This window comes from Chiloscyllium plagiosum, unplaced genomic scaffold (assembly GCF_037043375.1).
Source record: "Chiloscyllium plagiosum isolate Xiang-an unplaced genomic scaffold, Cpla_swu_hap1 HiC_scaffold_13, whole genome shotgun sequence".
In the NCBI taxonomy this organism is placed as follows: Eukaryota; Metazoa; Chordata; class Chondrichthyes; order Orectolobiformes; family Hemiscylliidae; genus Chiloscyllium; species Chiloscyllium plagiosum.
Window position 1 is genome coordinate 64,338,795 of NW_028270151.1, and position 17,559 is coordinate 64,356,353.

The window sequence follows — 17,559 nt, forward strand, 5'->3', positions numbered from 1 at the left end:
GGGGTTATGGATAGCTTAGGTAAATAGCACTTTAAATCCAGTGTGTATCATCCTGAATCCCATGGAGCTTTAGAAAGGTGGCATCAGGCCCTGAAGACCACATCGAGAGCATACTGTCAGCACTATCCAAATGATTGGGATAAAGGTATCCCATTGTATTGTTTGCCATTAGAGATGCCCCAAAGAATCTACCCAGTTCACTCCTTTCATGTTAATATTCAGGTATGAAGTGAGAGGCTCTTCAAAATTAATTAAAGAAAATTGACAGGACCGAATCGGAGATCTCACACTTAGATTATGTATCGGAGGTGAGGGAGAGATTAAATAGAGTAGGTGAGTTAACTAACTGCACCTAAAGAGGGCACAGAATAGAATGAAGCAGGTGGCAGATAAAAGCTCTGAAACTTGAACATTTTCCTGAGGGGATGACGTTGTAGTACTGTTACCAGTGATAAGAGATCCCTTCAAAGCCAGGTTTAGTGGTCCCTATCAAATTGAGAAAAATTGAGTCAGGTGAATTATCTAGTAAAGATGCCAGTTAGAAAAAAAAGGGTATCAAGTATGTATTGTGAACATGTTGAAACCGTGTTATACCAGAGAGAAAGAACTGGAGAAACAGGTCTTAGTTACTGCCCCGCAGAGTGAGTAATCAAATCCTGATGAAGTGGATTTTGATGTGCCTCAAAATAGATTAAAAAATGAAGAAGTCCTTGAGGAGTAGGATAGGTTAGTAAGCTATCTGTCTCAGGAGCATAGAATGCAGTTGATAGATTTGTTACTGCAGTATAAAGACATGTGTAAGAATCAGATGGGGAGGACTAGTGCTTTTGTACATGAAGTAGACGTAGGGAATATTGTGATAAAACAACACTCCTATCAGCTTAATCCTTTCAAAGCCAGACAGGTCCAAATGCAGTTGGAGGCCATGCTCAGCAAAGACATCATCAAACCGAGCGAGAGCGAATGGAGTTCATCGATTGTCTTAGTTCCCAAACCAATGGGACTCAACAATTCTGCGTGGATTATTGGAAGTTCAAAGCCATTACAAAATCGGACTCATATCCAATTCTGAGATTGGAGGACAGTATCAAGAAAGTCGGACAAGCCAGTTACATCACCAAGTTGGAATTAATGCGTGGTTACTGGCAGGCAAAGTAAATTTCTGCATTTGTAACCCCAAATGGACTATAACAGTTTAAAGTGATGGCCATTGGAATGAAGAACACACCACCACATTCCAAAGACTCATGAACAGAGTTGTGGCTGGGTTAAAAAATTTTGCAGGCTATTTGGATGATGTAGTGGTCTTTAGTAAGTCCTAGAAAGGTCACATGGTACAGTTGGCAGAGCTCTTTGAATGACTACGAGAAGCAAATTTGTTGATAAACTTAAATAAAACTGAATTCATGAAAGCAGTGGTGACTTTCTTGGGACATAACATCGGTCATGGAAGGTTGAACCCATTGAACACAAAGACGAAGGTGATCAAGGAATTTCCACGACCAACCTTGAAGAAAGAGGTGCTTTGATTCTTCAGACTCAGCAGATTCTATTGGAAGTGTGTTCCAAACTTCAGCAGTGTCGTGGCACTGTTAACCAATATGCTGAAGAAGAACACACAGTTTTTGCGGACAGAACCATACCAGGATGCATTCGATCATTTGAAATCAATATTAACCACTGGATCAGTTTTAGCTATATACATACATACATGTATGTATATATCACACAGTTATATGGGAATAAGTTAAGTTGAACTTAAATAAAAGTTATCAGTATATTAGGCTGATGTGTTTAAAGAATTTTTAAAAATGAAGCCATGTTTTCATTTTTTCTTAAGGGATAGGTGTTAAGAAGATGTGGATGTACTGTACCTTTAAGAGAGTTAAAAGCTAGCAGAACTACCTGATAGCAGCATGTGTTCTGAATAAGATACAATGTAATACGTGATCCAGCAGCTAGGGTAGCTGGTTGCCTGGAGACAAAAACAAATTTGAATTTGGCCAATCAGTTTAAATTATACACAAAGAAAAACAAACTCTAATCAAGTTTGAATCTAGCATATTGACAATATTAAAAGCCAATGACACAAGCCCATGGTTTGGGGGTATAAGACCAGAAAAATTGAACAGTTGAGGGAGAACTGCTAAAAGACCAACAAATGTAGGCTGCTAGTTAGAACACTCTGAGCGGTACCTGTCTGGAGAAGGAGCTTGCACAGAGAAAAACCATCGACACCAACCTAGAGTGCAAATCTACAGAGGAAGATATGAGACCTGGCCTGTTTGAAATATGAATTTTTCAGTAAATGTTAAGTGGGGTTTTATAAGACTGAAACTACAGAAGGTAAAGTACAAGATAGGTTAGAAGAAGGAGTTGTAAATAGTTGTTAGTTAATTATTCACTGTTATACTTTAAGAAATAAAGTTGTTAATATTTACTTTAAATAGTTCTTGGCCTCTCAGATTTTCACAGATTACTACACAGGATAAATCCTTTCTGTGTTGCTGGTTTTAAATTAAGCAAGAGGGTTTATCCTGTGTCATAACAACCTATTTCACTAAAGTTACCCCAACCAAATTCCTCCCACATCATATGAACTGTTTTACTAATAACAAGCTAATAAATGATTTAATTAACTGTGAATCTCTTCCTACATTCCATCCTTATAAATCTCCTTTTTTTCCTATCTTGCCTTCTTGACCTATTGCAATTGGCCTTGTTCTGTTGAATAATTCAGCTAACATATATTGTATGCTTTTTTTCTATCTCATCTCCATCTTCCTCGAGCATCAACTTCAGTTCCTCTACCTTTTGTGCTTGTTGCAATATATCTAGCCTTATCTAACTTAACCTACTGAATTTGAAAATCCTACAGATATCCCCCAGTATCATGATGATTTCTATTTCTACATTTGTTATTGACAATACATCATAATCGCACATAATCTTTTTTTGTCCTTGTAGCTCACCAAGGTATTCACCAGTGTGTGTCAATTACACACTTATGTTCCAAACTATTCATCATAGCCCAGTCCTATGGAAAATGGTACTTGCTTCTCCAATTCTCCACGAATCTCACTTTTTTTTAGATTCCCTACAGTGTGGAAACAGGCCCTTCAGCCCAACAGGTCCACACCAACCCTCCGAAGAGTAATCCACCCAGACCCGTTTCTTCTGACTAATGCACCTAACACTTCCCTGACAATCGACAATGGTTTCATGGTCATCATTAGACTTTTAATTCCAGATTTTTATTGAATTCAAATTTTATCATTTGCCATGGATTCGAACCTACATCTCCAGACATTACCTGTGTCTCCAGATTAAGAGTCTAATGATAATACCATTAGGCCTTCATTTTTCCCTTGTGTAAACTTGAATTCTCTAAATGTCACAGCTTCAAGATAGCTGTTAGGCACCTTTACACTGCAGGTTAAAAAAAAAGGACACTCTTTCTCCAAGCATTGGAAGCCAGGCAAGCCAGTGAAATTACCATTAAAAAGGAAATAGGACAAAAGCCAATCTATTAACTTGTAAAATCAATATTCTTAAATCACCTGCCTCACTGGCAACATTGGCATTACCATTATCATCCAATTTTGCTGCTGCAACCTTCCATCATCTTCTCTTGACCAAATACAGAAACCTGTTCATGTATCTTTTTATTCAATGCACATTTCTAATCTGTGTGAATATATGTCACTTTTGTCTCCCCCTCCCTCCCCGTTACATACATATTCAGTAGGTAATAAACATGCCCCTTCTTTCTCTCAAGAAAGCCTGGTTAATTCAGCAACTTTTAAAACATTGGCAAAAAATTGGCAAAAAATGTACATCGAGACCTTGTTGCGACCAATTGCAAGAAGGGGCTGAATTAAGATGGAGAGCTGGTTCATTCATCTTCACCTTGAAGTATAATGATTTTGGGATATCCTGCCAAAATCCTAATGAATTATGGATCCTCAACCACAAACAAATCATAGCACTAACTATTTCCTGTTAGGCTAAAGAAATTGCCAAAACACAACGTAACATTTTCCAATGAATATAGTTTCACTACCAACTTTGCCACCCTGCTTCATTTGGGAAGCTGCTGAGACATGGTTTACAATTGGAAGCAGGGTGGTCTCAACATTGTAAACGCTTAAAAAAGTAACTGAGTACAGAAGATAAAAAAAATTCAAGATGGGAAAATCATGAATTTACAATTTAAGAAATGGTCCAGTAAAGATTAGCGTAGAAATAGATGTTTGATAGATATAAGACACCATCACATTGCACTTTCTCTCACACCAGCATCAGTAACTGCAACTGGTTATCATTTCATCTTCAAATAGTCCGTACTGTTGTGTTGAAGGTTGTTTTGGAGATGATTCCTCATGTAAAAATGACATCCCTTTCCAAGTACAGTCTGTTCTGATATAATGCGATAGTTCCGTTCTCATGCGATCTCGCGTTGCAAGAAAATCGCGCAATAGCCACGCCACTTAAACTAATGGGAATGGAATTGCATTATAGCCAATATAGGTAAGGAAAGTTCACGTTCTACAAATATCAGTGTAAATGCTTCAATTGAGTTAAAGCTAATTCGTGCTGAAGAAACATGCATTAAAGCAGAACAGACTGAATGTACAGGCAGTTCCTGGGTTGCAAATGGGCTCTGCTCTCAAGTCTATTTGTACACTAGTCCAAATACCATGCAGGAAGTGTAAAATAGCCATTCACAAGTACAAGGAAATGTTTGTATGTTGGATATATCCCTGTATGGGATTGTGGTTATAAGTATGAGCTTTTGTAAGTCAGACATTCCAAAATCCGCGACTCCTGAATTTGAAAATATAGTGCAACACTAAATTACTTACATGTTAACAAATAGAATTTAATTCCTTAATCATTAGTTACCATAATTTATTGTGAATGTTGATTTATACATGTGGAAAGAAGTGTATTTAGATAATGAGATAACAATGTGAAGTAGTTCTGATCTGCAGTTAACTGCCTTTTGTTGAGATGTCAGTTCCCCAGCCACTAAGTGTAAACTAACAAGCAGAAAGAAAGAAGGAGAATAGTTCGTCTGTCCTTTTCCTTGCTTTTCAATGTTGTTAGTTAAGATGCTATCTTGCATGACTGCTGTGAACTGTCTGTTGATAAGCTGGACAATAAGCTAGTACCCTTGAGGGAGAGATATCTATATCGGTCTATTCTGCACAAGTAAAGAACTCTTTCACAGATCAGTGGTTTTTACTAAGGCATAATCCCCACCTTCTCAGGCACCAAAACGGGAGTAGAAGCTGCTGCCACTTCCTGATTACAATAGAGCATCCCGGGAGGGGTGGAGGAGGAATGATACAAGTTCTCTCTTATGTTGGGAATTTCCAGAAAATTTGGCAACTAGTCTAGGCTAGACCTGATTCCTTTACACAAGTTGCGTTAGCAGAAATCAAACTCATCTACCCACCTAACCTCAGCTGAGATTTCTGTTCTTTTAATCCAACTCATCTCCTTTGCACCAACAGCTTTACAGTAACAATGACTTTATTCAAAAGCCTCTCTCTTTTAGTCTAACTCATGTTTAATAATGAAATTCTTCAACTTTTGTATTAAGCATCAGAATTTTGATTTTGAAAGAAATATCTCTCTTCTCTTAATCATAAGAATTATCGGCAGCTATCAGAAGTAAATGAATAAAAGAATCAGAGTTAAAAATCACACAGCACCAGGTTTATACAGTCATTAAGTCATAGGGACGTACAGCACGGAAACAGACCCTTCAGTCCAGCTTGTCCATGCTGACCAGGTATCCCAACCCAATCTAGTCCCACCTGCCAGCACCTGGTCCATATCCCTCCAAACCCTTCCTATTCATATACCCATCCAGATGCCTTTTACATGTTTGCAATTGTACCAGCCTCCACCACTTCCTCTGGCAGCTCATTCCATTTACCTACCACCCTCTGCATAAAAAAGTTGCCTCTTAGGTCTCTTTTATATCTTTCCCCTCTCGCCCCAAACCTAGGCCGTCATGCTCGGGACTCACCCACCCCAGGGAAAAGACTGTCTATTTATCCTATCCATGCCCCTCATGATTTTATAAACCTTTATAAGGTCACCCCTCAGCCTCCGACACTCCAGGGAAATCATGCAATTATTGTTGAACATACCCACTTCAGACCTTAAATGGTGGAATTATTTGGAAGCACAAGTTCGGAGCACTGCTTCTTCATCAGGTGGTTGCGCTCTGAAAACTAGTGCTTCCAAATAAACCAGTTGGACTATAACCTGGTGTTATGTGATTTTTAACTTTGTACACCTCAGTCCAACACTGGCTCCTCCAAATCATGAAAAGAGCCAAGACTGTTCAGTGGCATTATTGACTTATCCTCCTTTAAGGGCAGAGGGTAGGGGATTTGGCGCACTGAACTGTGGTCACAAGATAACATAAAATATTAATCTACCTTCTTTTCAAAAGCAATATATATAGAAATAACATCAATAATGGAATAACTAAAGTTAGCATTCATTATTCCGTATGCAAGAATTTAAAAATGATCTATGCCATCAGATTCTTGACATCCTTTAAAAATAAACTTGAGAAACAAACAAGAGACTATTTTACACATAATATTGCCTGCCACTTGTAAAATTTATTTACAGGTGGTTTTAATAACTAATTGAATTTTTGGAAATCCAAAACTAAAGTGATTATACTTCAAGAAATATTTGAATATTGATAAAAAAAACATATTTTGTCAAAACTCTACACCTTGCACACATCTGGACAATTCGCAAGACGACAATTTATTGTATGAGAAGACAGATTGATTGGCAAGTGGACTCTGGTTGGTGGAACTGTTGTCATAGCAAATGTCCTAGTTAATGGTGATAGATAGTTTAGGCTTAGTTTAAACTTTATTCCAATGTAGTTGATTCTTTTCACCAAGGTATTGCTCTGAGAAATGAATCAATGAATGGCCTGTCAACTATTTTGATTAATTGAAACAGACTCAGTGTGTACACATTTGGGTTTGCACAAAAAATGGCTTAGTATTAATACACATATCTTCCAGTACACACAAATGTGCAACACAGAGCCTACCTGACAATCCTAAATTGTCAGTATGATTCTTTGTACACTTGTTAATGTCAAGCAACATGTCTGATGTTAGGTATTGTGAGCTTTGCAAGTGGGAACTAGTTGTGTGCAGTCAGTACCCAGCAGTCAAGCAAGGTACTGAATGTACCCAATAAGCCTGTGCTTGAAAAGCATACAATACAGTGTCCAACATTAGGAGTGGTTCCACAATTGGACATCATCTGCTGAATCACCTGAAAGTGTGAAAAGTTAGGCAGGCAATCAATTTAGGATTGTCTTTCAGGTTTGCAGTGTGGTACACGTGTGTGTACAGGTAACTATATATATTAACACAGAGGACTCTATTCCTTATAGTCAGAAAAAACATGTACATGCACTACACCTGATCAATTCAACAAAGTAGGTGACAGCTATTTACCTTGAATCATTTCTCAGGGTAATGCCTTGACCAATCAGAATCATTTAGTTTAGTTTAAATGTAAACACAGCCTGACAGTTAACTGCTAATTATACTTAACAGATACATTCTCTATAGCAATGGCTCGACCAATCAATCAGCACAATCCTATCATACTGTATAAAAAATGTTGTATTTCCTATTAAATTAGTATTCTTGTAAATTGTCCAATTAATGCAAGACAAAAGTTTCAACAAAATGTGTTTCTTTCCAGCAATACTCACATTACCTATTACAAAACGAAAGCCTATTAACAATTTAAATTTTTCAGGTATAGTAGATGAAACTAAGTAAACAAGCTGTTTGTCAATGTATGGCCGTGCCACCCATTTCTGTCACCTGTCCTAAAAAACAAATTCAACTATTGCTACATTGTCTCTCTCTCTCTCTCTCTCTTTCTCTCTCCCCTACAATAATTATCAATCGAAGACCACCATTCTCAAACTGGCAAAGGAAATCCTAATATTATCTTTCAAGGAATTTCAACAAAAGATAGTAATCAGAAGGCAGAGTGGATGTTCTCAGTGAATTGATAGCAAACAGCACAACAATAAGGTGGAATTGAACAGGGTTCCTGCTCCTGATGTTGCCCTGTCCGTCTGATGGAATTAATACACAGATCTCAGGCAAGCATGTGTTCTTGACTGTGATATTGCCTTCCAAGCAAGTGGACCCACTAGCATGAGAACTGGGCACTTTGGGGAGGTATTAAAGAACTGCAGCTCTTCCAGACTCGGGGGCTTCAGGTAATATGATGTTCAAAATTATTTTGATGAATCAGTTATTTAGCTTTCTCATGGTTAGTCACACAAGGAACACAGTCCTCACCAAATGTAACATTTGCAGGTTCAAAATTGGCTTTTTCCAGTGTAGTAAGAAAAGGATTTCTTTTACCAAGCACCTTTCATGACTGAGGGTGTTCTAAAGTGTTTCACAGCCAATGAAGTACTTTTGAAGTGTCGTCATGATTGTGATGTAGGAAACACAGCAGTCAATTTGCTCAAAGCAAGCTCCCACAAATAGCAATATGCTTGTGACCAGGTAATCTGTTTTATACTGTTAAATTAAGGGATGAATAATGACCAAGGCGCCAGGGATAATTTCTCATTTGCTAATTGTCTTCTTTAAAATTGTCCAATAGGAAGTTTTATGTCTCTATTAGTTCTGCATTAAATTGGGGTCAAATGGAATAGCAAGGAATTTATTGTTACAATTATCCCTTTAGTAGGATTCAATGTATTATTAAAATGTTCCTAATTTTTATTCACCTTACACAAATACTAATTAATTATATGATTTGTGCAAATGACAATATTACTATTTTAAGTTTAAAATTAAAGTTCCCAGAAGATCATTAAAGTCCCTTTTGCTCCTAGGCTTACTAGTGGACATCTGAAATCTGTAGCTGAAGGGAAGAACTAGGCCAGAACCATAATTAGATTTGAGTGAAATAGTTCAGAACATCACAAAGTAACACTAACCACATCCTGTGTTGAGAAATGAGAAAAAGCTGAGGATAAAGTAAAGAGGCTGTTGCTAGGCACTAAGAAGTTTCTAATCAGAGTTAAACCAAACGGATTAACGTGAATAAGAGCAGTGGATATGGAGGGAGGTGTTATTATATAATCTTCTGAATCTGGTTTTCACAGGCACCAGACAAAATAAGCCTCTCATTTTTAGAGATTAGAAAATGGCAGTAAGGAGAATTAAATTCAGAACCATTTCACAAAGGGTGAAATAAAATGGAGGAAGGAAGAAGAAATATTCAACATTTGGAATGTTTTTGGTGTTTGGATCCCATCTGTCATTATTTCATCAATGTGAAAAGAAAAAGGGCAACTTTTTTCACAAACTCTTTTGGGAAACAAGAACTGTTCTAAAAGCTACCTTTGCCCTTCACTATTCAAATGAAGAAAATCTACCTCAGGTTATCACCATGTCCATTATTCTTTAATAGAGTTCCTTATATTGTACTACAAGGTTGAGTTTTTTAAATGAAAATTCCAAGTGGCAATTTTCACCGAGGTAACAGAAAAATTGCTTTGGTTGAATTTTGGCAGCAACTGAGAAAGTCATTTTGGAGCTTTCCCAGATCTGTAGTATTACTGTGATATAGATATTACCACAGTAAAGGTTATAAACGTTGGTATATTTCTAAAGCACTTGTCAGTGCTGCTGGCTGTTAACCTCAGTGGAATGACAAACCGTGTCACACAGAGAGCAATTCATGATGATATTAACACATGACAGGGCAGCCCTAAACAGTTGAGACTCAAATCCTGCTAAGGACGTTACATTGTGTAAAGTGATTAGAGCAATCAGTCAGCACAATCTTGCACACACACAATGTGATGCGAAACAGATGTCAGATTCTAACAGAAGTAGATTTGCAGTCACTTGAGTATCAGCATGCTGTACGATTCAGCTGAAGTATTTTACCAGCTGAGACTTGAAGCATTTCTTACAAGAACTAATCACTGAAAAGCTTGTACTCAGAAGAATCAAAGGCCTGAATTATGCAGGGCAATTAATACACCATCACATTTAATGAGGCTTGAAAAATTGTGGGGTCTCAAAAGGGCATTCCAAAAATTGATTCAAAATTTGAAAAGAGCAGTTGTCATAAAAAACAGTCTAAAATACTGACCTCTTTCCACAATAACTGAAATCTAAGCATTTGAATACACTTGGTCATCAGTGTTTTTACTAACAATTTGAAAAAAAACTACACTATTATTTGATTGAAATGTATGTGTACAGATTAAACCAAAAACAACTCTTTGAGCAAGTAAGTCACGCAGTACACATTTTATTTTAATTTATTTTTTTCTAATCAAAGATTTTATTAGGCAAATGTACCTCTAAAATGACATGGACGTTATTGTCTTTTTGACACAGCAGAACTACTTTTGTATTAAAGGCATTACTCAAGGGATTCATCTGCAAGAGCACCCACTTTTCTATTTGCTACATTAGTATAGCAAATAAATTTTTCATTTTACTAGTGTCAAGTGAGACTGCTTTTGAAAAAAAATTTGAAAAAAAGCCAACAACTTGCTGAGTTTGTAGCTCCAATACAGGCAAACCCAAGTATGGTGTCTATTCACATAAAGTTGGCTGATTTCAGGTTGATTGACAGAGGAGTAGTACAGTTGACCTCACTAAGGAATATAGCGTCAGGAGACAGGGAAGTGGAAATAGAAATCAGTGTTCCTGCTAAATTACTTCCCAGTGATCACTGCTGGAAAATGAACATGTGCAAATCCTGGTTCAAAAGAGGTCAGGTCCAGCAATGAAACACTTCTGCAGTTCAATAGCTCCCCAAAATTTATTGTTGAGGTACACGCATGGACAAATGAGGTTGCAAAGGTCAGGTCGTGCCTGCAGAGTTGTACTCAGCATGAGCCAGTGCCTTCAGAAACAGAAGAGGCAAAACTGGAAAGTAAATAATACATTGATGATTCTTTGTTTTAAGAGTTTATACTCAACATTGAGACACATATTGGCAACTGAAAAAAATAAAAAAGTGCCCAAGAGTGGGGCACATAGTTGGTGAAAGGTTCAGAAAAGGTTGGCTAAAAGGTGGAGATGTCTCGTCTTATTACATTTGCATTCCTGCTGTCAGCCTGAGTCTATTCAGTATGCTGGCCTGGGTCTGCCACTCCCTTTCAGTCAAGGAAACTCTGGGGTAATGTAAAGGTGCAGAGACCCAATGAAGTGGGTCCATTACCCTTCCTGATCTTAGTGTCTGAGATAGTTGATCACACCCAGCTCAAAGGTCAGGAGAATTGGCGTCATTGTGTTTCATAAAGCACAAATTACTTTTAAGGAGTTAAAGCTGTGTGGATTAGCTGCATTTGCTGGGTGCATACTGCACATATCTGTTACTCGTGAGGAAAAGCAAGAACTGTTAAGTTCCAGCGTCACTTGAGATTTGTTCTTTTTTGAATCTTTGTGCTCGTAGTCCAAGTTAAACAGCATGCTAAAACCTACATAATCTATATTTGACAGCATTTAGCCCCTGGATCATGTTCTTGCCCAATCTTTTGTCCAGAGAAAATAGCTTGAGCCTGAAAAAGTCTCTCTTCACTAATTAGAGCACTCAGCTTTGCCATTAAGCTATTTTCAAACCAAACCATCTCCATTCATTCAATGTCCTTCTCAAGGTTAGTCTCCTGGAAGGTCATTGTGTTTTACCCCACTGTGTACAGCAGCACATTTATCTACATTTATTAGATGTATTGAAGTGGGGATAGCACGGATGCCTTGTTCCTGGTGCACCAGTGCTCAAGCAAACATTAGATGCTTTCAAACAAAAAAATATTTTGAAAGCTTTTGAAGGGGCTATTTAAACTTATGTTTGATCTTGATATGATTGTTCAGTTTGCCATAGTTCTGTTGAAATTTTAATATCTGACCTTGGATTTCAGATGCTGATGTCTGAGGACTTATAAGTTATTCAAGATCTCTGTCTTACCAGCGATTGTTGCCTTATCACTGAAGTGTGGGTTTAGTCCTCTGGAAAACAATATTTGATTATTGCATGTTGCACTATCCATACCTTTCTGTTATTGTGAAAAATTAACAGTGGAATTCTTGCCGTTGTTTCATTTACAAAACATCTCATACTCCAAAAAACAGTACAGAGGAAGAGGGTCACAGGACTCAAAATGTTGCCTGTGTTTTTCCTCTCCAGAGATGCTGCCAGACCTGCTTTGGCTTAGAGACATAGTCATAGAGGTGTACAGCATGGAAACAGACCCTTCGGTCCAACCTGTCAATGCCAACCAGATATCCCATATACCTCCAAATCCTTCCTATTCATATACCCATCCAAGTGCCTCTTAAATGTTGCAATTGTACCAGCCTCCACCACATCCTCTGGCAGCTCATTCCCGACACGTACCACCCTCTGTGTGAAAAAGTTGCCCCTTAGGTCTCTTTTATATCTTTCTCCTCTCACCCTAAACCTATGCCCTCTAGTTCAGGACTCCCCGACCCCAGGGAAAAGACTTTGTCTATTTACCCTATCCACGTCCCTCATAATTTTGTAAACCTTTTATCAGCCCGTTGGCCCATCTGGTCCAGATTTTGCTGTAATCTGAGGTAACCCTCTTCGCTGTCCGCTACACCTCCAATTTTGGTGTCATCTGCAAACTTACTAACTGTACCTCTTATGCTCAGCTTGTTGCAGGAACAGTGGAAATTGGAGATACTTAACAAGCCAGACAGCAGCTGTTGAGAATAAATGAGTCATTTACCATTCCAGGTATAAAACCTTGCTTTGGAAGCAAAAGATTATAGAAATAATAGCATTTAAAGAAGAAACAAATAAAGAAGCTGAATGGAACACACACATGCAAAGCTCACACACAGACACTGTGAAGAGTCAGGAAATGGTTGAAGGTTAGAAGTGATATGTACAGGAAACAAAAAGAGACACAATGAGAAATAAAGAATACTTTCATAACACAGAGTGTAAGTAGATACAGAGAACTAGAAGTAGAATGGCAAGTAAGATAAACTGGCAAAGTGGTGAAGAATTTTTTGTGGCTAGTCATAAAGTTATACAGCATGGAAACAGACCCAAGAGTCCAACTCATCCAGGCTGACTGGTCTCTAAACTGGTCTCGTCCCATTTGCCAGCATTCGGCCCATAACCCTCAAAATATTTATATACCCATACAGATATCTTTTAAACGTTGTAATTGTACCCAACACCACCATCTCCTCTGGCAGCTTGGTCCATACACCCAACACCCTCAGCATGAAAAATTGCCCCTAAGGCACCTTTTAAATCTTTCCCCTCTCATCTTAAACCTATGCCCTCTAGTTTGGAATTTCCTTACCTTGGGAAAAAGACCTTGGCTATTCATCCTGTCCATGCCCTTCATGATTTCATAAGGTCCCCCCCCAACCTCTAATACTCCAGGGATAAAAGCTCAAGCCTATTCAGCCTCCCGCTGTAGGTGAAACTCTCAAATCCTGGCAACATCCTTGTGAATCTTTTCTGAATTCTTTCAAGTTTAACAACATCTTTCCTATAGCAAGGAGACCAGAATTGAATGCAATATTTCAAAAGTGGTCTCGCCAATGTCCTGTAGAGCCACAACATGTCCCAACTCCTATACTCAATGCACTGACTAATAAAAGCAAGTGTACCAAATGTCTTTTTCACTATTCTGTTTACCTATGACTCCACTTTCAAAGAACTATGCACCTGCACCCCTAGGTCTCTTTGTGCAGCAACACTCCCCAGGACCCTACCATTAACTGTCTAAGTCCTGCCTTGGTTTGTCTTGCCAAAATGCAACACTTCACATTTATCTATATTAAATTCGATCTGCTTCGCCTCGGCCTATTGGCCCACCAGTACTCTGGAGATAACCTTCTTCACAGTCCACTACACCACCAGTTTGATTTAAAATAATAAGTTATAATCAGGGGGTAAAACCCACTGTGGAAATGCAGTACTTTGACAAGTGTTATGCATCTGTGTGCATGTACAGCAGCGAAAGCTCCCCATCCTTAATACCAATCAATCATTTCCTCTTTCCTAAAACCATCTGCAAATACTGTACTACAGTGCAGTTTCCAAATGAATTAGTGGCAGACAACCAGTGCCATCCTTTTAACAACATCACTAAACTACTGCTGATGCTTGTAATAATAATTTAAATTGAAAACATTTTATGCACAAATTTGGAGGAAGTAATCCTTTATAATCCAATACATATTTTGCTAACAACCAAACTTTTGTTGAGTTTATCACAAGCTCATTTTTCCTATGGTGAATTAAGCACAGCCTTGACAGCTGTGCCCATGGGTACCTAGTGGTTAATGCATTAAGCCGGAGAGATCAGAAGGTCCCTGATCTAATTATCTGGTATGTCCTGAGTTACACGATCACAGTTAGAGAAGAAATAAGAATGCCAGAATTGACAGCTATTGACCTCAAAAAGAAAGCAGGAAAATTCAGCAATATTGCCTTTTTTTTAAAGTTTGCTTCCACACAGGAGATACTAGCGGAGCCACAAATAATGGCCAGAATCACATTTTTGACCCAGCACAGAAAAAGATCTTTAGGTCCAGAATTTCAGCATCACCTCTTTAAATGAGCAATTACCTTCATGCTGTTTCCCCTGCCTTTTGTCTGTAACCCTGCTCATTTTTCCTCTTCAGAAAATAATCTAGTTCACTTTAGGATGCTTCAGTTGAACACTTCTCCACCACACTCAGGCAATGTATTCCAGACCTTACAACCTCTCGCTTCATGAAAAACATTTGTCCTGTGCCACTTTCTTTTTAAACCAATTGTGTTAAATGTGGTCCCTCTGATTATTGATCCTATCATGAATGAGAACATTTCACCAGCCATTTCAAGGTTTTGAAAACCTCAATCGAATCTCCTCTCAGCTTCCTTTCCTCCAAGGAAAATGGTTCAAACTTCTCCAACCTACTTTGATAACTGAAGTTCTCAATCTCTGCACCTATCATTGTGAAACCTTTCTGCTGTCTTGGCCGGAAGTAAATATTTTTGAACCTGAAATTAGCAATCGGCATGGATAGCCTATCATTTCTCCACAGTAATGAGGGTGGATCCCATTGTTGTAACTTGTGGGGAAGCTTTACCACATGTGACACAGGATACTTGAACAAGTTGTGATGTCAACCAGTTGGAAGTGGCTGCCGTGGACTGTCAAGAGCAGTAATGGTGGGGGTGGCTAGAAAGACAGATCAATTACCTACTACTCAAGTAGTTCTGCAGTCCCATACAGGGATTGTGTGGAGTAAGGCTAAAGGCTCCTGTGCCCTAATCTCTGACCTTGTAATTTCCCGCTCATATTGGTCATCATATATGTTTTCCAAGTAGGTCTGAGATCTCACAATATGTTTGAACCCAACATCATGAATATTCTCAACTTCCTTACTTCCATTTTCATATCAATCTAACCATACACTACCTGTAATCCAGGCTATGAAAAGTGTGATCAAGCACAGACAATGAGAGCTCAATTTAACCACAAAAGGAGATGTCTGCTCCCTATGAAGCAGACACTCAGGAAAAGCTAGGGACTAACGGTTGACATCTATACTCTTATGTCAATTAGTCACATTGTTTCTGTATTGCTAAGTTTCAAGTTCTCTATAGGCCAAAAACTGATCACTCTACATAAGACTGAGCCTCTTCCTGAAGGAGCCTTCCCTTCCCTGCCTGCCTGCCTCTCAAGGGGAGGTCTAATTGATTTGATATCAGGTGAGAAGGGAAGACTGTTGCACTGGATGAGGCCTCAGTGCCTGATGGAAGTGGGTGGCATTGGTTGTTGAGGGCAGTCTCATTTGAAGTGCCCAGTGCTGTGACAAATCCAGCACATCTTTACACTGTCCCTAGATGATGAGATTTACTGTGGAGATAAAACATCAAGGAGTAGATCTGTGCTTGCTGTGTGGCAATCTGTTCCAACTATCTCTTCAGTCTGAGGACAACATTCCCACTCACACTATCTGTTGTCTCCCTGATGGTAGCCTCTTTCCTGGCCCTAGGATTCCAATCTTTCACCACGATTGATCCTGCGCAAAGAAAGACAATTGATGATTGTCACTATTAAGTCTCCTCAACTCCATGTGGATATATCTATCCCTCTCTGCTTCTGTGAGTCAGTCCTTGAGCTACTTGTCCCTGGTTGATTTGAAAGGATGATCCAGGAGGATGATGAGATCGAATTGCTTGGTAGTCCCAGGAATATGCAAACCACTACACTGACAAACCTCTGCTATAGCTGGGTCAGGCTACTGCTGACTCCAATAACTTTTGTTAGTATCTCAAAGATTTGCTGCAGATTTATTTGAAAAGTGGCACCTCTCCCCAGTGTTCCCTGCACAGATGCATTAATGATCCATTGTCCCTTGAGACCACTGGACACCAAAACCAACTGTGTGTCTTTAATCCTTCTTCAATCGCTAGACCATCAGATATCCCAGTCTTCCTCAAACCTGTGCAGATTCCTATTCATCAATAAATAGTATATTCGACCAGGAGTACTGCTTCTTTTTTCTATAGCATCAAGGGCACACACATTGGATGTCTCTGCCTAGGTTTGGCCCAAAGTCTGATTTCCTCCAATAATATCTGAGCTTTCACTGATCCCAGAGCAATTTCAACCTCTCTCATTGGACACTGGCAGTTTCAACTCCTACATCATTTGCTCCATCTTGGCCAGATACCTTTCAGTCTCTTCTTGATATCTGTGTTGTGGAATCCTGTAATCTGTGCTAAAAACATAACATCAGATCTTCCATGTGTTTAAATCTGAAGATCACGAAGCAATAATTCCTTATTCCACTGCCATCAAGTCATTACAAACATGAAAGGGAATTAAAATTAAACGTGGAAGTATTTGCATTGAATGATGCCTGTGGTTTACATTGGATCAAAAATGTTTTTGTCTGCTTGCTCCTTCTTCCCAAGCAGTCTCCTTCTCCTACAAAGACACCCTGTGGTCCAGAGAGGGTTCATTCAACTATTTCAGCTATCCTCCCTCACTGTCGCCACCTGCTGCTGGGTGTCCTGGCACAATTGCTCAAGCTCCCCGACTCATCGCCCTCCTTCAATATCATCACCTTCAGTTGGATGTTCTATCACAATAATCATGTTGCTCCAGTCCCTTTTATTCCATGAGCTGTACCTTGGCCCACAGTTGGGTTGTGTTCTATCAAACACCTTTTGGAAATCCACGTATGCCACATCAACTGCATTGCCCTCATCAATTCTGTCTGTTAACTGTTGAAAGTCTTAGCCTGCTGGACCAACTTTCCTCATTCCTGAAGAAGGGCTAATGCCCGAAACGTCGATTCTCCTGTTCCCTAGATGCTGCCTGATCTGCTGCGCTTTTCCAGCAACACATTTCCATCTCTGATCTCCAGCATCTGCAGACCTCACTTTCTCCTCAACTGTTGAAAATGGCAAGTTAGTTGAACATTATTTTCCCGAACGAAATCTCTGCCT